Source organism: Tamandua tetradactyla, chromosome 12 (genome assembly GCF_023851605.1).
Source record: "Tamandua tetradactyla isolate mTamTet1 chromosome 12, mTamTet1.pri, whole genome shotgun sequence".
NCBI lineage: Eukaryota > Metazoa > Chordata > Mammalia > Pilosa > Myrmecophagidae > Tamandua > Tamandua tetradactyla.
This window is the reverse complement of record NC_135338.1, coordinates 79770638-79796328: the sequence shown is the minus strand read 5'-3', so window position 1 is coordinate 79796328 and position 25691 is coordinate 79770638. Positions and strand designations below refer to the sequence as shown.

General features: G+C 36.6%; 1 pseudogene; it reads right to left on the bottom strand.

The window, feature by feature from the left end:
- Nucleotides 1-22754: 22754 nt before the first annotated feature.
- LOC143652399 (elongation factor 1-alpha 1 pseudogene) lies at nucleotides 22755-24317 on the bottom strand (annotated as a pseudogene).
- Between the last annotated feature and the right edge of the window lie 1374 nt (nucleotides 24318-25691).

The following is a 25691-nucleotide window of genomic DNA, read 5'->3' as shown; positions in this document are numbered from 1 at the left end:
TTAGTGATTTTTTTTCTATTAGAGAAGTTGTAGGATTACAGAAAATACAGAGTTCCCATATACATCCTCCATTATTAACACCTTGCATTAGTGTGGTTTATTTGTTACGATTGACGAAAATACATTATTATGATTGTACTATTAACGATAGCCCATGGTTTATTCTTAGTGGCTTTAATTTACATTTACCTGATGTTGAGCAACTTTGTATATGAATTTTGATGATTTAAACATCTTTTTTTGTGAAATACTTCTTTGAATGATTTCCCGATTTTTCTATTGGGTCTTTTTCCTACCCATTTGTTGAAGTATTCAATATATTGGGACTTTTGTCCGTTACATATGTTTGAAATATTTTCTCCCACACTGTGACTTATACTTTCATTATCAACACAAATGTCAATAAAGATAAGTTCACACATTTAATGCCATTCAATTTCTCAACCTTTCTTTGTGTTTAAAGCTTTTTTATACTATTTAGGAAACATTTTCCTACACAGAGTGATTGTCAGTTTTCACCACTGTAAAGTTACTACTTTCCTCCTCCCCATATTTTATTATTTAATATAAGTTACTAAGTTCAAGCTACACTCAAGGAGGGATATGACAATAAGCTCCATTACTGAAGGGGTTTTTGGGGGGTTTGAGAAGCAGTATCTATTTCATTATTTGGAATTTTTCTGTGAGAAGATTTGTCCTTTTTCATTCGTTCATTCATTTTTATCTGTGTCAGTGCATTAATATCTATTTTGTATTTTGTGTTGTAATGCAATATTGTGCTATTTATTTTTTGGTAAAACCATTTCACATTTGGCCCTTTTGGGCAATTTCGCATTAGCTTCTGTGTCTTATCGACATACCTCCAATGTTTTTTTTTTTTACTATTTCTTTGCTTTCTGACACTAGATATGCTCCAGGAAATCCTTTTATCTTTTATTGTTATCTCTTGCTTCAATGCACAGACTTTGGTATAATCCTGAACAGTAGTAATAGTAGGCCTCCTGGTTATATTACCAATCTCAGAGGAGGTTCTTACAACATTTCACCACTCAATAGGTAGCATTTATCAAATTAAGGATATTTACTCCTATATTTAGTTTGCTAATAGTTGTTCTTTTTATAATCATTGGTGGATGGTTCAAATATGTTAAATGCTATTAATATTTTTTCTTAGCATAGGAGAGTATGTGGATTGACTTTCAAACAATCTTGCATTCCTGAAGAATCTCAGCTTGGTTATGATGTCTTTTCCTTTATTCATACATCACTAGATTCAGTTTGCAAGTTTTAATTTGGATTTATTTTAAAATCCACAAAAAGAGTGAGATTTTTCTTTCAAGAGTAACTTTTTAAAAATAATTTCAGGATATATTTTTCTTTTCTGTAATGCCCTTGCTAGGATTTTTGTACAAAGATTATATTTGCCTTATAAAATGAACTGTCAAATGTTTTCTCTTTCTCTTCCAAACTCTCTGGTTGAGTTTGTGTAATAGGAGGGCTATTTCTTCCTTGAGGGTTCAGGAATATTAGTGAGTGAATTCACTGGGCTTGAGTTTTGTTCATGTGTGTTTGTATATGTATTTATGGCTGTGATGCTTAGGTTCTGATGTCAAATTGGCCAAGTGATTATGCCCAGCTGTCTGGTCAGGCAAGCACTGACTTGACCGTTGCTGCAGGGATATTTCATGGCAGGTTGATAACCTAGAGGGCTGGTATATTAAATAATCAATCAGTTTATTGCATCTGTGACTGATTACATCTGTGATCAACTAAGTTGTGTCTCCCACAATGAGATAATTCAATCAGTTGAAGGCTTTTAAGGAAGAAGAGAGACTCTTTCCCTGCTTTGTCAGCCAGCCAGCCTCTCCTCTCTTATGGAGTTCATCCAGAACCTTCATTAGAACTGCCAGCTTTACAGCCTACCCTACAGATTTTGGATGCTTCCATTCCTATGGTTGCATGAGACATCTTTATAAATCTCATATTTGCAGAATTCTCCAGTGTTCTATTTCTCTAGAGAGCTCTGACTGAGTTTGGTATTGGAAGCAATTCTTGAGAAACAATATCTTAAAAATGTGTTTTTTTAAAAATTGATTTACTACTCTGACTAAACCCAAAGGCACTAATGACTCTGTTTCCAATAATCAAGATGGCACTGAGAGTCCATTGGGTGAGTTGGCAAAAGAGATACTCAAAATATCACCATTAGATTCTATGGTTATACGTATAATGTACATGTATAAATGAGGCAAGGCTCTGGGTGGGAATGTTTTTGACATTTATATGGAGTTTTGTGGAATTAAGAGATATAATGATGTTGGTTTATTGTTATTAGATATGATGGATACAGTGATGAGGGAAAGGGATGAGCTGAAGGCTTCAAATGTGCACCTTAATCACCATATGAATGATGTAAAAGTTTCCATGTGTGGCCTGAAAGAGATTTTTGAAAACCAGACACAGAGCCTAATTGTGTGAGTAGCAGATTTATACTGTAAACCAAAATATCAACCTTGAACGTTGTCTACTATTAAAGTAAGGGCTTTATCGGAAAAGAATGAGATCCTAAAATGTGGGATAGTGAGATACAGCTTGATAATGATGGTAATGGGGAGCCAGGATCCCTGGAATCTTCTGAGCCTTTGCTAGACAGATCTGTAATGGATTGTCCTGAGAGAAGAGCTTCTGGACCTCCAGCCTGCTTTGAGGAAACAGCTTCCTGGCATCCAGTCTCCTCAGAGGAGTCTGCCATCTAATCCCCACCTAAATAGATTAACCCTTTAGTGACTGCTAATGCTGTAACCATGTCCCCTGGGGAAACAACCCTTATCCCTCTGTCTGGACCAATGAATCCTGTTTCACCAGACAAAACTGCAATGGAATACTCTGAGGTAATTGGATTGAAAGACACTTCTATTTTTTTTCATGACCCAACACCACCACCCCTATTTTTTACAAGACCTGTAAATAGACTAAAGTCCCAATAGGCCCTGAAAGTTGAAAGTTAAGGCACAAAGTGTGACCCATTAGGAGGTATACAATAATCCAAAAGAAATGCATGAGTTTTCCAATCTACATAGACAGAAATCAGGGGAATATGTGTGGAAATGGATTATAAGGGTGTGGGATAATGGTGGAAAGAATATAAAGATGGATCAAGCTGAAGTTACTGATATAGGCCCACTAAGCAGTGGGTTCTGCATTCATTGTGGTAGCTTGAGTGGTTAGAAACGGCATTAACCATTTGGATGGTTGGCTGAACTATGGATCAAATGGTGGCTGACATCACCTGAGATCAAAATGTCAGAATTGCCCTGGTATAATGTAGATGTGGGGATCCAGAGACTTAGAGAGAATGGAATGTTTGAGTGGATTTATCATGGAAGACCTGCTCACACATCCCAGGAATGTCCAGAAGACACATCTTTCACCAGAACTTTGAGAAATAAATTTGTAAGACTAGCTCCATCATTCCTGAAAAGCTCTGTAGTCACCCTACTCTGTAGTTCATAAATTACTGTGGGAACTGCTCTCACTGAGATGAAATCCTTAAGCACAATGGGGATGATCAGATCCCAAGTTGGCAGAAGCCATGTGATCATCACAGACAAAGTGGGCATGGTCACCATAATGGGCAGCAGTTCTGAAGCAGCAGTCTTAAATAATCTTATATGCAAGGATTTATGGCATTGGCTAATAGAGCATGGGGTACCTAGAAGCAAAATAGATGGGCAGTCAACTAAATTCTTGTTTGAGCTATATAATCAGAAGAATTCTAGGTCAAGTGAACAAAAGTCTGACTTGGATTACAAAAGCAGACTCTTGGCCCCTGTTCTTTATTGCAAGCTGCCGAATGCAATATACCAGAAACGGAATAGCTTTTAAAAAAAGGAGAATTTAATAAGTTGCACATTTACAGTTCTAAGGTCATGAAAATGTCCCATTTAAAGCAAGTGTATAGAAATGTCCAAATTAAGGCACCAACAAGAGGTTACCTTCACTCAAAAAAGGCCAATGAAGTTCAGGATTTCTTTCTCAACTGGAGAGGCACTTGGCAAACATGGTGACGTCTGCTAGCTCTCTCTCCAGTCTTCTTTCATGAAGCTCCCCCAGGGACTTTTTCTTCTTCATCTCCAAAGATCTCTGGCTGTGTGGGCTCTCGCGGTTCTTGTCAACCTGTCATGGCTCTGATCTCTCAGAATCTCAACACTTTTTCAAAATGCTTCCACTTTTAAAGGATTTCAGTAAACTAATCAAGACCCACCTGGAATAGGTAGAGTCACATCTTCCTCTAATCCAAGGTTAACACCCACAATTGGATGAGTCACACCTTATGGTGACAATCTAATCAGGAAATTCCAACCTACGTTACTGAATAGGGATTAAAAGAAACACTTGCTCCAAGATTGGATCAGAATTAAAACATGGCTTTTCTAGGGTACACAATCCTTTCAAATGCCAGCATAGTCCCTTAATCAAATCCTAGACTTGAGACAGTTTACAGACCCAGAGCCCCTCAAATGAGTGGAGGGCCAGGTACCCTTGGGGAACTACCCTTTACACTGCCCAAAATTTACACTGTTAACCTTCCTCCCAGCCTTCCCCAAGGAGACCTGAAGCCTTTTACCAGGGTGACTATGCACTGTGGAGAAGGAAATGATCATATGCTTCTGGGATTATTGGACAATGGCTCAGAAGTGACACTAATTCCAGGAGACTTAAAATTTCACTCTGGTCCACCAGCAAACTAGGGGATTTTGGAGGTCAGGAGATAAATGGAGTTTTAACTCAGGTCCATTTCACAGTGAGTCCAGTGTGTCCCCAGACCCACTCTCTGGTCATTTCCCCAGTTGCGGAATATATAATTGCAATTGATGTACTCAGCAACTGACAGAATCCTTATATTGGCTTTCTGCCTCATGGAGTCAGGGCTACTATGGAAGCCACTAGAACTGCCCCTACCCAGAAAATTAGTGAATCAGAAATAATACAATATTCCTGGAGGGATTGCAGGGATTAGAGCCACTCTTAAGGACTTGAAGGATGCAGGGGTGATGATTCCCACCATGTCCCCATTTAACTCTCTTATGTGACCTGTGCAGAAAACAGGTGGGACTTGGAGAATGGCAATAGATTATCATAAACTTAACCAGGTGATAACTCCACTTGCAGCTTCTGTTCCAGATGTAATATCATTGCTTGAGCAAATCAACACATCACCTGGTACCTGGTATGCAGCTATTGATCTAGAAAATGCTTTTTTCTCAATAGCTATGAGTGAGGACAAGATTGTGACATAGAGCTGGAGAGCTGATATACCCATGAGGCAGGACAGTGATGATATCAAGATATCCCTTCTAAGGTGAAGGATAAACTGTTGTATCTTGCCCCTCCTCTGACCAACAAAGAGGCAAAATGCCTAGTTGCCTTCTTAGTATTTTGGAGACAAGATGATCTTCATTTGGGTGTGCTACTAAGGCCCATTTACTGAGTGACCAGAAAAGCTGTTAGTTTTGAGTGGGGATCAGAACAAGAGGAGCCTCTGTGACATGTCCAGGCTGCTGTGTAAGCTGCTCTGTCACTCAAGCTACATAATCCAGCAGATCCAATGATGCTGAAAGTGTCAGTAACAAACAGGTATGCTGTCTGGAGCTTTTGGCAGGCCCCTATAGGAGAATCACAAAGCAGACCCTTTAGGATTTTAGACCAAAGACTTAATATCTTGTGAAGATAACTACTCTCCTTTTGAGAAACAGCTTCTAGTGTGCTACTGAGCCATAGTAGAGACTGAATGCTTAACCATGGGCCACCAAGTTACCATGAGACCTGAGTTGCCTATGATGAGCTGGATGTTGTCTGATCCACCAAGCTATAAAATTGGGTATACACAAGCAGCACTTCATCATAAAATAGAAACAGTGTATAAGAGATAGGGCTTAAGGAGGTCTTGAAGGCACAAGTAATTTAGATGAGGAAGTGACCCAAATGCCCATGGCCCCCACTCCTACCACATTACCTTCTATTTCCCAGACCAAAGCTATGGCCTCTTGGGTAGTTCCTTATAGTCAGTTGACTGAGGAAGAGAAAACTCGGGCCTGTAATGGTTCTGCACAATATGCAGGGATGTGGGCTACCACAGCACTACAACCTCATTCTGGGATGTCCTTAAAGGATAGAGATGAGGAGAAATCCTTCCAGTGGGCAGAACTTCAAGCAGGTGCACTTGGCTGTTCAGTTTTTTTGGAAGGAGAACTGGCCAGAGGTGTGTTTGTATACTGACTCATGGGCTGTTGCTGATGGTTTGGCTAGATGGTCAGGGACTTGGAAGAAGCATTATTGGAAAATTGGTGACAAAGAGTTCTGGGGAAGAGGTTTGTGGATAGACCTTTCTGAGTGGGCAAAAAACATGAAGATATTTGTGTCCTATATGGATGCTCACCAGAGGGTGACTTCAGCAGAGGAAGGTTTCAATAATCACTTGGATAAGATGACCCATCCTGTGGCTACAAGTCATCCTCTTTACTCAGCCTCTCATGTCATTACCCAGTAGGCTCCGAGACAAAGTGGGCATGGTGGTAGGGAGGGAGATTATGCATGGGCTCAGCAACATGGGCTTCTACTAATTAAGGCCAACCTAACTATGGCCACTGCCATTTACTCAATCTGCCAGCAGCTAAGACCCACACTCAGTCCCTGATATGACACCATCCCTGAGGTGATCAGCCTGCTATTTGATGGCAGGTTGATTATATTGGACCACTTCTATCATGGAAGGAGCAGCGATTTGTTCTAACTGGAATAGTCACTCCAGATATGGGCTTGCATTCCCTGCATGCAATGCTTCTGCAAAAACTACCATCCATGGATCACAGAATGCTTTATCCACCATCTTGGTATTCCACACTGCATTGCTTCTGATTAAGGAACCCATTCACAGCAAATGAAGCACAGAAATGGGCACATACTAATGTTATTCTCTGGTCTTATCATTTTCCCCATCATCCAGAGGCAGCTGAGTTGATAGAATGTTGAAATGGCCTTTGAAGACCCAATTGCAGTGCCAACTAGGTAGCAATATCTTGTAGGGCTGGGACAGTGTTCTCCAGGAGGTTGTGTATGCTCTGAATCAGTGTCCACTCTGGTACTGATTCTCCCATAGCCAGGATCCTTTGGTCCAGGAATCAAGGGATGGAAATGGGAGTGGCACCACTCATTATCACCCCTAGTGATCCACTAAGAAAATATTTGCTTCCTGTCCCTGAAAACTTAAGCTCTGCTGGTCTACAGGTCTTAGTTCAAAAAGGAGGAGTGCTCCTACCAGAAGACACAACAATGATTACATTGAACTGGAAGTTAAGATTGCCAGCTGGCCACTTTGGAGTTCTCGTGCCACTGAATCATCAGGCACAAAAATGGATTATTGTTCTGTTTGGGGTGATTGGTCCTGACTATCAAGGGGAGATAGGACTGCAACTATACAATGGAGGTAAAAAATAGTTTTCCTGGAATACAGCAGATTCCCTAGGGTGTCTCTTAGTATTTCCATCCCCCGTGGGGAAAGTTAATGGCAAACTACAACAATCCAATGCAGGCAGGACTACCAATGGCCTGGAAACTTCAGGAATGAAGATCTGGGTCACCCCACCTGGCAAAGAACCACAACTAGCTGAAGTGCTTGCTGAGGGTAAAGGGAACATGCAATGAGTGGTAGAAGGTAGTGACGAATATGAACTATGACTATGTGACCACTTAACAGAAACAAGAATCGTGATTGTATGAATATTTTCTCCCTGTTTTTTTATGAGTATGTCTGCATTTGTACATAAGCAAATATCTAGTTTTCCTCTTATCATATGACATAAGTTGCATTGTTCATGGTATATTATTTAAGTCATAGAATATGAAATTTAAGAGTGAATGTTACCTAAGGGCATGCACCCTATTCTGGAGAGATGTAGTGCATATACATTTGTACTCAAGACAGTTGAGTATTGTTAGGCAAAACATATGTCTGTTATTGTGTTCCATTTGGAAATTAATGAAATACACATGTTTCAATGTGATGTGTATAACTGCCAAGTTGATAACGGGTGGACTGTGATGGTTAAGTTCTGGTGTCAACTGGGCCAAGTGATTATGCCCAGTTGGTCAGGGAAGCACTGGCCTGACCATTTCTGCAACTATATTTTATGGCTCATTGATAAACTGGAAGGCTGGTATATTATATCATTAGTCAGTTGACAGCACTGTGGCTGATTACATCTGTGATCAACTAAGCCATATCTCCCACAATGAGATAATTCAATCAGTTGAAGTCTTTAAAAGAGGAAGGGACCCTCTTTCATTGCTTCTTCAGCCAGTGAGCCTCTTCTGTGGAGTTCATCCAGAACCTTCATCAGAGCCACCAGCTTCACAGCTATGGATTTGGGACTCTTCCATTCCCATGGTTACATGAGACACCTTTATAAATTTCATATTTACAGATCTCTACTGTTGGTTCTGTTTCTGTAGAGAACCCTGAGTAACCAATGGCAAAGTGTTTAATTATAGATTCAATTCTGCTAATATTAGAGGGTTGTGAAGATTTTGTATTTCTTTTTGGATTGGCTTTAATAAATCATATTTTCTAGAAACTTGTCTTATTTTCAAAAAGTTTGCCATGAAGTGGTTCATAATAACTAGTTATTATCTACTTTAATATCTGTAAGACTATGATATCCCCTTTCCATTCCTAATTTTGATTAATTGTGTTTCATTTCTCATTTTCTTAATCTATATTATCAGTTAATAAATGTAGATTTATCCTCCGGCAAAGAACAAACTACTGGTTTGTTCATTTTATCTGCTTCATATGTGAATTCACATTATTCATGGATTCCAAATTTGTGAATTTGCCTACTTGATAAAAGTTATCTGTAATCTGAAATCAATAGTTGGAGTACTTTTGTAGTCATTCACAGACATCTACAGAGAAGCAAAAAATTTGATATGCTCAGGTATGCATGCACCCACCCAAAGTTGCACAAGGCAATGCCCTACTTCTTGTTTCAGCTCTCATACTATGAACAAGGGTCAGCTGGTCTTTGAGAAGAAAGCATCACCTTGATGATGCTTTGATTTGCATATTTTTTTCAACTTCAAAATTTTAAGCTAATAAATTTCCATTGTTAAAAGCCAAACCATTTTATGGCATCTGCTTTCAGCAGCCTAGTAAACTAAAATAGAAACTAAGCCAGCATTTTCCTCAGAAGCAGTGGTTCAACATTACTAATTCAATGTTCACAATAACTTATATAGAACATAACATAGTACTCAGTAGAGCATAATAACATATGTAATGTTATTGTAATGAATAATAACAAATGACTTTATGTGTGCATGTATGTTTGTAAATATATACATTCACTTTGTTTTTTATTATTATTCCCAAATTTGTACTTTCTATGGGTTTTATTATTACTTTCTTAATTTCTGCAATAAATATTTAGAAAATTTATTCCCCAACTTTTCCTAAATACATACATTTAGGGCAAGAAAATTTTCCTTTAAGCGTGGCTTTGGTTGTAACACATTCAATTTGATGCTGTATTTTTGTTTTCACTTAGTTCAAAATATGATCTAATGTGCTCCGTCACTTTTTTTTGAGCTGTCGTTTAGCAGTGTATTACATAACTTCAAATAAACACATGGAAATGTTCTAGCTTTGTTTTTGTCATTTATTTCTAGCTTAAATAAATTCCAGTTGGAGAATATATTGTTTATGATTTCATTCTTTTAAGTATAAGATTTGTTCTGTGGTCCAGGATATGGTCTACTTTGATAAAAGATCCATGAACACTCGAAAATAATGTATATTCTTTTGTTTGAGTGTAAGTATTTTTATAGGTCAATTAGGATGAGTCTGATAATTGTGTTAATATCTTCTGCATCTTTTCTTTTGTCTACTTCTTCTATCATTTAGTGAATGAGTAATATAAAAATGCCATGCTTTGATTGTAAATTTGTCACAATTGTCAATTTCTTCTTTTAATTTTTCTCAACTGCTTTATTTTCTTTTGAGACAATGCTATTAAGCAAAGAAATTTTGGAAATTTTATTATACTTCTAATAAATTAATCTGTTTATCATTACAAAACAACATTCTTTGTCTCCTGTAATGCTTCCTGCCATAAATTCTACTCTGTCTGCCTTTAGAAGAGCTGCCCATCTTTTGATTTGAGTTTGCACATTCTATCTTTTTGTATCCTTAAGCTATCACCCTTCTGTATCTTATATTTAACATATTTCTCTTTTAAGCAGCACATAATTACAGTTTGCTGTTTTTAACTTAGTTTGACACTCATCACCTTTTAATTGGAGCATGTAATCTATTTAACTTGACTGATTTAATATAATTATTGAAATTTAGTATTTGATTTCTGTTTGATTTATTTGTTTTATACTACTTTTCCCTCTTCCTTCTCACTCTTTATACATGTATTGTGTTTTGTATTTTTACAATTTTCCTCATAATTGGTTATTTGCATATATATTCTTTTATTATTCTTTTAGTAGTCACTGTAAAGATTATAACATAAATCCTTGACCTATTAAACTATAATATAAATTAATGATTTTATCTTTTCCTGAATAAGGCAAGGACCTTTGAAGACTTTTAACCACATTTACTTCCCTCCCTCTTGAATTATATGCTATGTTGTTTTAATTGTAATTTCATAAAATTATTTTAGATCCCCATAAGATACTATTGTTATATTTTAATGGCTTTTAACTCCGTATTTTAAAAATATTTGCCACATATTTTCTCTTGTAATTATTTTTTTATTGCCATTTCATGTATTGAATTTTTAAACTTGGAACTGAGAAGAAATTTGTTTAAGCATTGGGTAAAGGATTAAGATAGATGATATCTAAGTAGTCTGGGTGAATCACATCACAATTTCTATAACATATTTCACATACTAAAGATCAAAAAAATATGAAATGAGGTTTCAAAAAATTTTAGGAGAACCTAATAATAAGGACTTACATTCTGAGATTACTATGACAGTCCATATGTCACAGAATTATTTGGGCGCCTGAATCTATTGCAGAGGTGTTGCTAATACAGGGGGTATGGCAGAACAATGCAAAGAAGCTGGAAGTGACTTATTGTGCAAGTTTAACCACAAAAAGTTTATGCCTAGTATTGACAGTGTACCAACTTTTCAAAACTGAAAAATCTCAAAGGATATCACCAGACCAGAGTTTGTTTTTAATCTAAAAACAAACAAACTTTTGGTTTGTTGTTAAAGCAAGAAAAATTACATAAAATAAATTTTATTGCATTTTCAAGGTTATTATAAATATCCGTTTTCTAAAGGTGTATAAGAATCAGTAGCAGAAAGCACATGCATTGCATAGTAAAAGCGGGTCCTTTAGAATGAAGAGCTGGTAAACATCAAACAATTCTAATCTTCAATGGACAAATATGTGTAGGTATTGAGTCAATACCAAACAGAAGAATGGATTATAAATTAGGTGAAGTTCCACTACCACTTTGGGATTCTGTGAATCACACTGTAATTCCTATTAACACAGCTTTACATTTAACATCAATTAATACTTACATTCTCTCTCCGTAAAGATGCAAAATAGAAACTTCTAACATTAAAAAATCATGTGTGATGACCGTTGCCACTTTTGAAAGCAGGGAAATGTCCAAATAAATCTTAGATTAGTTTTTACACAAAACTAAACAGTGAAAAGGAACCAACATCCAAGTAGCCAGTTAGTCTGGGTTTTAAAAAATTGTCCATTGGTACTGGATAAGATTAATGTTTTAATTTCTCATTTTTCAAATATTTCATGCTGTTTAAAATGCCTATTATAGATGTACACTTTGCATACCCTCTGCTAAATTTTAAAAAATAAGCTGCGTGTACAAAGACAGTATAATTTTGAAGGATGCATGATTACCAAGATATTTAACTTGATTCCCAATATCAGAAGCTTGGTCTTTTTGTTTTCACCTGTAATTAGTTCCACAAGGTATCCTCACAGTAAAGAGAATGCTTGTAGTTAAGGTCAGATGGTGTAGCCAGCAGTGTAAAAGAGGAAATAAGGATATTGACAGTGTATGAGACATTTCAGGCTTCTTTGGTGAATAAGTACTTTTTGTCTTTTGTGCTTGTTAAACATTTTTAAATTATTAGTTTAACAAAGGCAAACTATATTGGGAAAACTGTTTTTGGATGCTTCAAGCACACATTAACTTTTTTATTCCTCCTTTTGCTTTCATCCTATTGTTCTAAAATAGGATGTTCATATTAAAATCTTAAAAAGATGACCCACCCAGGATGAAAAAGTCCCCACCAAAGGGGAAAAAAAGCACTTTTTTTATCTTTACAGAAACAAATGTTAAGGTTATATAGCGATGCATTCTTCAAATTACGTATCATATTAGAGTCCTCCTTACAGGAAATGAAATCATTTTTACACACTTAGAGGATTAAAGTTCATAGATTGTCTATAGCTACAGTTTCAAAATGTATAATCTGAAATGAAGTTAATTTTACAATATAAGAGCACACCATGGTCTATGTAAAAAGATTGTCCATTTGGTGTATGATTTTCAAAAAAGAGAAAGCACTTTCATATTAACAAGTAGGATGTGTATAAATTTCAGATTTTCATATTTGTCAGGTCCTTATCAAGTGAAATAGAATTATGATTCAAGTGCAGTTATTCCTTGGAGTTTTACATTTGAAACCGTGAGAAAGATGCTTTAAATTGAAAAAATAAAGTTCCAAGCTGTTGGCAGCCAGAAATGCCCGCGAGCTGAAAAAGCAAATCTGAAATAAGGGGTGCACAGGGGTTCAGTGGTACAACGCTTGCCTTCCATGTGGGAGAGACTCAGTTTTGATTCCTGGACCATGCACCGCACACCCGCCCCCCACCCAAAAAAAGAGAACTAAATGATATCTGGAGAGATTCTCCAAGTAAATTACCCTGTTTGTCTTTTGAATATCCATCTTTTTCTTGAGTGGGTTGGGTTAGGTTTGTATTACTTGCAACTCAAAGAATTCATGACTAATTATCCAGCAGCATTTCCCAAATTGTCTTTCCTAAATGCCTAATGTTAACTGAAAAAATCCTGGGCGGTCAAATAAGGTTAAACATGCTTCTTTACTTTAGAACTCAAAAGCCTTTAATATATGCATGGGCGTTGTGTATTTTCAAGTGAAAAATAAAGGAAAAACATTCTTCACGTTTGACTATGAAATGATTCATTTAAAGAACAATGAGTGTGACTATTGAAAAGCAGGTGGTGTAATGTAGTGGTAAAGAACAAGTACCCTGGAGCCAGACTTAGGGTTTGAATCCCAATTCCCCCACTATACTAGCTGTATGATCTTGAGCAAGTTACTTAATTTCTATATCTGAATTTCCTCACCTGTAAGAAAATGGGATAATAACAGTATCCATTTCATAGAGTTGTGAGGATTGAAACAGTTGCTGCACTTAGTATTTGGCACAAGGAAGCACTTTCTAAGCATTTGATTTTAACAGTCTGAAGCACCTGTTTTAGGACATTTTTCAAATAATGGAAAGCAATCTATTTGTGGATCATGAACTCAATTTCATGAATCACAACCATCATTAAAAAATACACTATAGAATGTATCTGTGTATAACATTTAAGCTTAAATATTATGACATACACAATATTTAACTGTGTGTTATGGTAATAATGTATAAATGTATCTTACTATAGGTGTTGAAAAATAAAAAGTTATCAATTTAGGAAATGCTGGGTTTAGATTAGAAGTTTTTAATTAATTTTGTACATGCAATGTAGATTAGTACTTGAAATAGTGATCAAATATCTATTCTGTATCATTCACTAAGTGTCTTCAAATTATTTTCCCATTAAGATTGCTTTACTGCAGTGACTTTCAACCAGGAACAGTTTTGTCCAGCAGGAGAGGTTTAGCAATGTCTGGACACAATTTTGTCACTGGAGGAGGGAGTGATATTGACTTCTAGTATCTAGGAATCAGAGATGCTGTACAATATCCTACAATGTACAGGACAGTTCCCAGAACAGAGAATTACCCAATCCAAAATGTCAATAGTGCCAAGTTTGAAAAATTCTACTTTACTTTTAGAGTGTGATACACTGCTAATCTGATTATGATGTGAAATGCAAGTATGTGACATAAGTTAAAACTGCAAGATATCTAGTTCTTACCCTCAATTCTGTCAGGTGAGCAACCTAACCTCTTTTCTCCTAGGAATATTCATTTTAAGAACAGGGGTATACTATAAAAATTAACTAAGGTTAATTTTAGCATCTTCCCTTTTCTATTGACAATTTATACCAAATCATTTTAAGAAAATGTTCTTGATTTTGTTGCTCTGAATTTAATAAAAATGTTCAAGTTCAGTACTAAAGTTGGCATTGAATCTCAGAATCGCATGACAGTTTGCACCCATTACTTCTTTGGATAATACAAACATCAATATGGCTAAAGGTCGACTCATTTTACTTTAGTGATAATAACAAATTAATGTTTTCATGCACAGTATTCCTGAACAGATATAAAAACATTGCTTGGGATTCTTTTGTTTTTAAAACAAAATGTTTTTTTAAAAATCTCCTGGTGCTGAAAGACGTATTCTGTAAAGTTATGAAAGTTGGAGGGGAAAATCTTCAGTTCAGGTCATATTGAGGCAGTATAGAATAGGCATTGAGGCTGTGGTCCCTGGGTCCTATCCTGCTCCAAAGTTATGCACAGCTGAGTTAATGCACAGCTGAAAACTTCATGAGATAAGAATTTCCTCTAAAGCCTCTGAACCCCTGAAAATCATAAAGCTTGTAAAATCATTTTCCTGAAGCAGACTTACTTAATGACAGAAAACCTCTGCCCCGAAATGAAATTTGAATACATGATGGAACTCCACAAGTATCAGCAGTTATCTCCTCCTGGAACAAAGAAGACACGTGGTGTTCAAAGGTCAAGATGGAAAAATCACTGCTGCAAAATCTCCCCATAAAACAAGCTAGATCCGTGCCACTCGGGAATTGTCTCACTCTTGAGCACATTTACACTAACCCCTCAGGCATGTACTAGCCTTTCAATAAACTTGACTACTTACTACTACTGGTTGTCTCTCATCCCCGAATTCTTCCTCGCAATGAGACACTCGAACCTGGAGTGGGACCCAGCTGACACTGGTATCAGCAGAGCTCCAGTAACAATATTTAGTTCTCCAAATCATTAAAGATCAAATGCTCATCACTATTATATAATTATACAACAAAGCATTTTCCTATGTCCTAGGATATTTTCTCCTATATGTAAAGCTGTGATTTTATTGTAGTTGCAAGATTTAATTAGTTTTAACCTGCAACATATTAACAAATTATTAATTGATATGGGCTTTTCAATTTGCTCAAGATTTTGAATTATAAATGGAATGATGCAGCATTTCCAGTTGTTGAATGGATCTGCAGATAATGCAATGCCTCTTAAACTAAGTTTGTGACAAGTCAATACTGTAGCAATGAGCAAACTATTGACAAAGTACAACCAGGGGATGTTCATCTTAATAGAAGCTTTAGTAGATAGCTGTATCTCTCAAAAGATAGGCAAGGACTGAAATTCAAATAAAAATTAATATAAAGAAATCAAGTAAATAAATAGACAAATTATTATCTATCTTTCCTATGGCAGAAGTTAACTGTCTATTTTGTTTCTCACAGTTCTCCCAGTAGCTATAACAGTACCTAATACACAATAGACAATAAAGATTTGTTGTATGAATGAAATTATTTGTAATAGATTGATTTATATTCTATATATATAAATCCAAATACCCTAATCCTTTGCAAGTTATATTGCAAACATATAACTCTTAAATTTATTATGCCTGTGAGTGGACAAGTATGACCAACTTTAATGTTGACTTAGCAGTTTCCTTTATGACTGTCTAGTTTAGTAAATCAAAAATATAATTCTATATGTTTGTCTTAGACAATATTTAAATTTTTGTTCACTTTTAAGTGAAACACTTTTATAATTGATGTATGATAGAAATCTTTCTCTGCCCAAATGATAGCCAATTGTCTATTATGTTGTTCCGTAGTTTATTTTTAGCTTGCTGATCTGCCATGCCACTTCTTCACATCTCAGGTTAGATCATCTTCAAGTCTATTTTCTGTCTCTATGTCATTATCATACTGTTTCAATTTCCATAGATTCATATTATGTTTTGATAGCTATAGGTTTGAAAATATTCAGTTGTTTTAGTTTTTGTTGGCTAGATTATTTTCATATGAATTTGTCTTAACTTGTTGTTGAGTTCAATAAAATATACTGCTTGAATTTTTTTTGAATTTAATTATATTTAATGATTCAATATTTTGTGATATTTAGATCTCTGGTGCAAAAACTTGGTCTATCTTTCCATCTATTTGGATTTTCTTACTGTTTTTGAAAAAAAATCTGTATGTAATTTGCTAGATTTATTTTTACATATATTGATTTTTGTGGCTATTTTAAATTGTATGATTTCTTTTTGATGTAGGATATTTGGAACCATAATAATCATAAGTGAGCTTGAATTATAATGATTCTTTCTTACATTTCCCTTGTACTTAAAAAGCTTTTTTTCTTTTCTCTAGAAGAAATGATTTAAGTTTGGAATGATCTGTTTCTTGAATAGAAATTTTAGTAGCATTCTGGCACTTTCATTGAAGTTGATTGTTAAGTGGTGTTCTAGTTTGCTAGCTGCTGGAATGCAATATACCAAAAATGGAATGGCTTTTAACAAGGGGAATTTAATGAGTTGCTAGTTTACAGTTATAAGGCCGAAGAAATGTCCCAATCCCAACAAGTCTATAGAAATGTCCAATCAAAGGCATCCAGGGAAAGATATCTTGGTTCAAGAAGGCGGATGAAGTTCAGGGTTTCTCTCTCTCAAGCGAGAAGGCACATGGCGAACACAGTCAGGGTTCCTCTCTCATCTGGAAGGGCACATGGCGAACACGGCATCATCTGCTAGTGTCTTCTCCTGGCTTCCTGTTTCATGAAGCTCCCTGGGAGACATTTTCCTTCTTCATCTCCAAAGGTCGCTGGCTGGTGGACTCTCTGCTTCGTTGTGTTGCTCTCACTGAATCTCTCATTCTCCAAAAATGTTTCCTGTTTTATAGGACTTCAGAAACTAATCAAGACCCACTCAATGGGTGGAGACATGTCATCCCCTAATCCAGTTTAACAACCATTCTTAACTAAATCACATCATCCAGGGAGATGATCTCACCACAATTTCAAACACACAGCATTGAATAGAGATTATTCTACCTTTATGAAATGGTATTTATATTAAAACATGGCTTTTCTTAGGGGGCATACTTCCTTTCAAACTAGCACAAGCAGTAAGTTAATTCTTATAGATTTAATAAAGTTTTTGTATCTTCTTTAATTGCTTTAAGATACACTTCTCTAGCAAACAGGCCATTAAAATTCCAAATTTATTTAGTAAAATTGTATTTTCTTACAATTCAGATAATTTAATGATTTATCTTTAGGTACATAAGGCTTTTTATTCTAATATCATAGAATATTAGAATATCATAGACTACTAATTTGTAACCTTTCTCTTTATTATAAATTGTCTTGTCTATAATTATATGATATATTAATCTTTTGAAAGATTTAACCTTTAGTTTTGTTGATCTTTGCATTTTTATCATCTTAGTTTTCAATTTCATTAATTTCATCTACCTTGTTCATTTCAATTAATCCATTGTTTTTTCTTACTCACTTGTTATTTTTATTGTATTTATTCTAAGCACTGCATTATCTGCTTTCTACATTCTTTCATTATAGTTTAGTTCTAAACTATTCTAGTGGTTTTAAATTATGTTCATAAAACATTTGACAGTCCTTTCATCCACGGGAGGAATCTGGCCATCTTCCTTTTGAATGTGGACTGAACTTAATGAATAGCTTGTAACAAGTAGAAAATGGTGGAAGTGATACTAGGTGACTCCTATTGTTAGGTCATAAAAAGTCAGCTTCTGCTCAGGTTTCTCTGGCTCTTAGGCCTCTCTGTCTATGGGGAAAGTTAATCACTGCCCTCAAAGGAACACATAAAACTCTGTGGAGTCATCCATGGAGACTTACCAGCATCTCCTTGCCAGCCAAGTGAGCTATTCATCTCAGAAGTGTGTTTTCTGACCCAGGACGGGTCTTCAAAAGACTGTAGCCTCCACCAACATTTGGCTGCAGAGAGACGCTGTCAGAATTGCCTAATCAATTCTCTCAATTCCTGATCCTAAGTTTCAGAATAAAAAATATTTTTATATGAGATACAAAAATAGAATATTGTTTTTGTTTTGTAATCCACTAAATAAGTTTAGGGGTGACTTATTATACAGTAATAGATTACAAATACATATTCTATTATTATTACAAGCACAAATTACGTTTTGCCTATGAATAATCAAGAATTATTTTTAAAATATCATCATATGATCTTCCTTAAGTTTCTGGCTTTGCTTTCTAATCATATTGCACTGTGTTTGTAGGACAGTTTGAGAACAATGTATATTATATCTTTTTAAAATTGTTGCATCTCTTTAACACAGTCAATTTTTATAAATTTTCAATGGGGGTGTGAGAAGAGTTTGTACTTTCCAAATACTTATTGCAAGGTTAAATAGTGGTTCATTAGTCAAATAGATGATCATTCCCACGGTATAATTACTGATTTATTCTTGTAATTCTGACCATCTATAAATATTTGATTTTACGTTTTAGGTATAAATTGTATACTACCTTAAAATTGTTGTCACTTTCTTATGAACTTGTTTGTCACATATTGAACTTATTTACCCCTAATTATGCTCTTTATTTTACAGTTTACTTTTTTATACTGCTATCACAACAGTGGCTTTCTTTTTATTAGAAAATATCTGCTATATATTTTTCATATTGTTATTTTAATCTTTGTTTCCTTGTGCTTTATGTGTATTTATTCTTAACTGCTTCTGCCGTAAAATATTTCAATCTGAATTTTATCAGATGAGGGACTTCTGTGTTACCACTGATGGAACTTCAATGCTTGCAAAAAGGGGAGCACCATGTGTGTGACTTATTTCAGTCTAAGTCTTGGAGCTGCACAGAAGTGGGGGCTCCCAGGCTAGTTGCAAGCAACCTGGGACACTCTTCATGAATAATGTCCTCCCAGCTCATGATGATGGAAACTTCTCAAATGAATTCTAGGAGTTTTGTCTTTAACGTTACAACAACTTGTAAATATTTCCATTAGGTACTGCACTGCACAGTGAATATCTTTCTCTGCCAGCTGTGGCTTGACTCTATTGTGTTGCACTAAAGAATTATATTGGAGCAAAAGTAAGTGCTTGGCATAGAAAAAGGAGGGTTCACGTTAAGAAAAAACTTGTATTTTAAAAGTTAAACTTCTACTCTCTTTTAAAGAGTGATGCAGGCTCGTATGCATCTGTCCATCAATGAGGATGATTAGCAGGGAATGAATTCAACTCTTTGAGTTGAAAGTGTCCTTACAAGTCATTAAAGGAGCAAGCGCCCATGTAATATGAATGTTGGTACTGACCTTACAATAGATGGAAAACAATGGGACTTTGGAAGAAGAAGGCATCAGCTATATGGAACCAGGCCATCACCTTCACCTTTGTGTGTTCTTAGCCCAGATCTACCATCAGTAATTCTCTCCTTATGTTTTTTCCATCAAACTATGCCTGATCTGTGATGCATTTTCTCAGTGCTTTACTAGGAGAGGAAGTGCTTTATGCTAAATTGTTCGTACCTGGAAATTCACTGGTCAGATAACACTTTTTTACAAAATGCCTAGTGATGCTTAAAGACATAATTCTGTACCAAAATAAATTTACTTGAAGTAGAATCTTTCGGGCGTTATGTAAGCTGTTGCCTAGAGATTAAACAGGTTGCTCATCTTTGGTGTCGGTGTTCAGTTCAATGTTCTGAAAGGTCAGAGAGTAAATCACATACCTGTGATGTCAGTCCCAATGTGGCCCATAGATGGAGTATCTCATAACTGATATTCAGGAAAAGTTTATTTTCACATCATCCACCAGTTATTTGAATTCTCTTAAGTCTTGGGGTGGATATACAGAATCTGTAATTAGTCAATTTGTATTGATCACAAATGGCTTAAATGAACATTTAAAAATCTGAGCTTAAGTGGGACAACCAAATCAATAGGCCAAGCCCTCAATCTTGGGGTTTGCCCCAGTGAAACGTATCCCTGCAAAGGATAGGCTGAGCTTACTTAAAATTATGCGTAAGAGTCACCCCCAGAGAACCTCTTTTGTGGCTTCTCTCAGCCAACAAAGCAAGCAAACTCACTGCCATCCCCCTCTCTATGTGGTACATGACTCCCAGGGGCGTAAACCTCCCTGGCAATGTGAGACAGAAATCCTGAGATGAGCTGGGACTCGATATCAAGGGATTGAGAAAACCTTCTTGACCAAAAGGGGAAGACAGAAATGAGATAAAATGAAATCTGTCAGTGGCTGAGAGATTTCAAACAGATTCTAGAGGTTATCCTGGAGGTTATTCTTATGCATTATACAGATATCCCCTTTTTAGTTTATGGTGTATTAGAGTGGCTAGAGGGAAATACCTGAAGCTATAGAGCTATGTTTCAGTAGCCCTGTTTCTTGAAGATGATCGTATAATGATACAGGTTTTGCATTGTGATTGTGTGATTGTGAAAACCTTGCATCTGATTCTCCTTTTATATTCGGTGTGGACAGATGAGTAAAAAATATAGACAAAAATAAACAAATAATAGGGGGAACCAAGGTTAAAATAAATTGAGTAGATTGAAGTGCTAATAGGCAATGAGAAGGAGGGGTAAAGGGTATGAAATATATGAGTTTTTCTTTTTTTTATTTCTTTTGCTGGAGAGATGCAAATGTTCAAAAAAATAATCATCGTGATGAATACACAGCTATGTGATATTAGGAGCCATTGATTGTACACCATGTATAGAATGTTTGTATGTAAAGAATGTTTTATGTTTGTTTGTTTTTTACAATAAAAATATTTTTTAAAAATCTCAGCTTGAAAAAACTTAAAAATAAATTTAAAAATCCGAGCTTGGCAAGTTAGGTAAATCTGAGAGTAATATCAATTATTTATAAATTATAAGATGATATTAAAATTATCAAATCGACTTGTTTTTTACCATAGCATTCTAGAAAACAGATTTTAAATATGAGTGTCTATACAGGTTATTCTGTGCCTGTCCCACTACTGAAATTGGGTGTGTGTGGGATAGATAACTTGTCTCTTTAGTTTCACAGATCTACAGGTTGAGACCTGGAACAGATTTAGATGGTGAGATTCTGGAATTTAAATTGTTGCTGTAATGGAAAGAGATGAACATATTTTGCATATGGAAAGGATGTGAATCAGAGAGACTTGAGAGTAGATTGTGGCAGGCAGCTTCTAAGGTGGATCTTACTGGTCCTTGTTTCTAAGTATTCGTGCCCTTGTGCAATCCCCTCCTCTGGGGTGTGAGCTGGACCTTGTGACTCGCTGTTAGCACAGAATACAGAAAAAGCTGTGGCATGTCACTTCTGAGATTAAGTTACAAAAAGACTATGGCTGCTCTCTTGAGAAATCTTTATCCTTTTCTCACACTCGCGCTTGCTCGCTCTTAAGGAAATAAACTGCTATGTTTTGAGTCTCCCTATGGAGAAGCCCACCTGGCAAGGAACTGAGCCTATCAGTTCTACAACCTCAAAGGAACTGCATCTGACAATAACTGCATGAGTGAGCCTGGAGGTGAATCCTTCCTCATTCAAGCTTATAGATGAGACTGCAGTCCCTTGATTGCAGTCTTGTAAAAGACTCTGAGTTGGAGTGGTAGCTAAACGATATCTGTATTTTTGAAATGCAGAAGCTGTGAAATAACCATGTCTAAACTACTTTTTTGGGGGGGAGAGGGGTTACTTGTTATGCAGCAATTGATAACTATTTCACAAGGAAAGTTAGATAGAACCACCCACACCTAACTTTCGCTTCTGAAACTAAAAGCAGTGAAGCCAGTTCTAGTTGATATGAAAGTTAAGGATGTTGTGACAGGGACTTTTTTTGTATTTCTTTTAAATATTGTATAAATTACTTTCTTTCATGCTTAATCAATGTGAAGCAAAATATGTTTATAATAGTGTCTTAGAGTTGAGATTTCATTGTCATCACCCAAGTCTCATGCCTAATAATTGCATGTGAGATTCAGATAAAAAAGTGTCGAATGGTGAGCTTGCTAATGCCATCTCATGAAATATCAAATTTCAGGCATTACTATTCTCTGAACTCTCTAACTTGAAATTTTGGGCTCAGCATGGAACTTTCCCATTGTTCTCATCAAACATCTAATCTGACAAGATCATCAAGTTTTTCTAAGCAGTTATTTGAAATTTTAACTCCTAACAATTCCTAGTTCTAGACCTTCATCACCCGAATTCAATTCAATAAACTTTACAAGCATCTCTCAAATACAGAGCACTACATCTAATTCTTTTTTTTTTTTCTCATTAAACTTTGTTTTAATGGGTCTCAAAATTCTGTGACAGATTTTTGGTCGTTGTTTCCATTTAAAAAGTACTGATTTTAAAAACTAATAACTTAAAACTGCCACACGAAAACAAATGGTCCACAAAACATTCCTTTCCTTCTGAAGGTTTTATGATGCGTTGTTATCATTAACCAGTCTTTTACTATTAAACTTAAATGGCCAATTGAGACAAACAGTTCTGAGACCATTCTTCCACCACTGATTAAGACTGGGGTGGCAGGTGTTATGGGTAATATTCATTTAGCTTTCTGAGCTTTCTGGGCAGACTTGGTGACCTTGCCAGCTCCAGCAGCCTTCTTGTCCACTGCCTTGATCACACCCACAGCAACTGTCTGTCTCATATCACGAACAGCAAAACGACCCAGAGGAGGATAGTCAGAGAAACTCTCAACACACATGGGCTTGCCAGGAACCATATCAACGATGGCAGCATCACCAGACTTGAGGAATTTGGGACCATCTTCCAACTTCTTGCCAGAACGGCGATCAATCTTCTCCTTCAGCTCGGCAAACTTGCAAGCAATATGAGCTGTGTGACAATCCAGCACAGGTGCATAGCCAGCACTGATTTGACCTGGATGGTTCAGGATAATCACCTGAGCAGTGAAGCCAGCTGCTTCCATTGGTGGGTCATTTTTGCTGTCACCAGCCACATTGCCACGACGAACATCTTTTACAGACATGTTCTTGACATTGAAGCCCACATTGTCCCCAGGAAGAGCTTCACTCAAAGCTTCATGGTGCATTTCAACAGACTTGACTTCAGTTGTAACGTTTACTGGAGCAAAGGTGACCACCATGCCTGGTTTGAGAACACCCGTCTCCACTCGGCCCACAGGCACAGTACCAATACCACCAATTTTGTAGACATCCTGAAGAGGCAGACGCAAGGGCTTGTCAGTTGGACGAGTGGGTGGCAGGATGCAATCCAGAGCTTCAAGCAGCGTGGTTCCACTGGCATTGCCATCCTTACGGGTGACTTTCTGTCCCTTGAACCAAGGCATATTAGCACTTGGCTCCAGCATGTTGTCACTATTCCAACCAAAAATTGGCACAAATGCTACTGTGTCAGGGTTGCAGCCAATTTTCTTAATGTAGGTGCTGACTTCTTTAACAATTTCCTCGTATCTCTTCTGACTGTAAGGTGGTTCAGTGGAATCCATTTTGTTAACACCAACTATTAGTTGTTTCACACCCAGATCGTAAGCCAGAAGGGCATGCTCTCGTGTCTGCCCATTCTTAGATATACCAGCTTCAAATTCACCAACACCAGCAGCAACAATCAGGACAGCACAGTCAGCCTGAGATGTGCCTGTAATCATGTTTTTAATAAAGTCTCTGTGTCCTGGGGCATCAATGATGGTCACATAGTACTTGCTGGTCTCAAACTTCCACAGGGAAATATCAATGGTGATACCACGCTCACGTTCAGCTTTTAGTTTATCCAAGACCCAGGCATACTTGAAGGACCCCTTTCCCATCTCAGCAGCCTCCTTTTCAAATTTTTCAATGGTTCTTTTGTCGATTCCACCACATTTGTAGATCAGATGGCCAGTTGTGGTGGACTTGCCCGAATCTACGTGTCCAATAACGACAATGTTGATATGAGTCTATTCCTTTCCCATTTTGGCTTAAGATGTAGTGATGGCTTTCACGACACCTGTGTTCTGGCGGCAAACCCGTTGTGAAAAAGCACATCTAATTCTTGTAGAGGCAAAAATGGTGAGGCCTAGTCTCTGTGCTTGAGTAAGTGGCAATGATTTAGGGCTGAGATGGTACAAATTGTATCTACTCCAAGGCAGAAGATAGCAAATACTACAGTCCCTTAAATTCCAATAAAGTTCCATGAGATTTAAATCATGAGAGAATTCAGAGATAGTTAAGGTTATTACCCCATCTCCAGCAATGGGTGACTCTGTAGCCACACAAAAAAGGGGCACAGTACCTCAGGGGATGGCTCACCTGGGGCCATGTTTTCTCACAGTAATTACAGTCAGTTGGTCTCAGGTACACTTTTCACCAAAATTTGGCCAAAATTTGTTATAATATTTTGGTTTCTCCAGGCTTTTGGGGCCTAGCTCCATTTCATTCACTACATATTGTGTTATGCTGAGTATCACTTTGGGACAGGTAGATCACATTTGTCAATGCAGACCCAGCTGGTTTTCTGGTTTTGAGCTCTCAGCTGAATCTAGAAGGGAGTTCATACAGAGGTGACAATAGTGTTATGCCTTGACGAATTATGGACATGGTGTCAAGTGGGATGCTTAAAAAAATGAAGTGAAATATGCTAGGCTCACAATTTAAAGACTATAAGTATATAACCACCATACCTTCTCTTTCCTTGCATTCAAACTAGGAAGGTTCAGGATCAAGTGGCTTAGTTTACACAATTGTCCTCATGATTAAAAGCCTTGTAACAGATAATATTTGTCTCTAGGAAAAGGTCTAAAGGAATTTGCCTCTGTGACTGGTTGCATGTTCTGTGATTTAAGGGGCACAGCAGTTGAATAACACATGTTTTCAGTAGGTTTTTATCTACTATCTATATAACTTACAAATTTGATATATGCCACAAGACAAGGCTGGGTGGTGTAACTGTGGTCTATAACATATGGGAGGAGGGAGCAAAAGATAAGAAAAATACAGTAAGTTGCCTTCTTGGATTTCAATCAAATTCTGTTCTTTACAATGTGGACTCCAATGTCATCAGAGGGAGGGAGTTATCAAATTATGAGACTGGAGAAGATATTGTAATTTGGAATTAATAAATGAATTATGAACGCTGTTTCTTTTAGTCAAACTTTGTATATTTGACTCCCAGAAGAAATTCTGGCTATCATTAGATCAACATATCCTGCCAAGACTATTCTTTTCTCTATAATCCTGGAATCTTAGGTCACCAAGGGTGCTGTGGAAAGTCACAGAGGGGGTAGATATTGGGAGCAGTGTGCATAATAGCATTGTGTTGAGAAAGAGTGGAGCAGAGTGAAGGTAAGAATTTAAAGGCCTTTTTTTTAAAGGAAAATAAGACATTCTGATGTTGCAAGCAG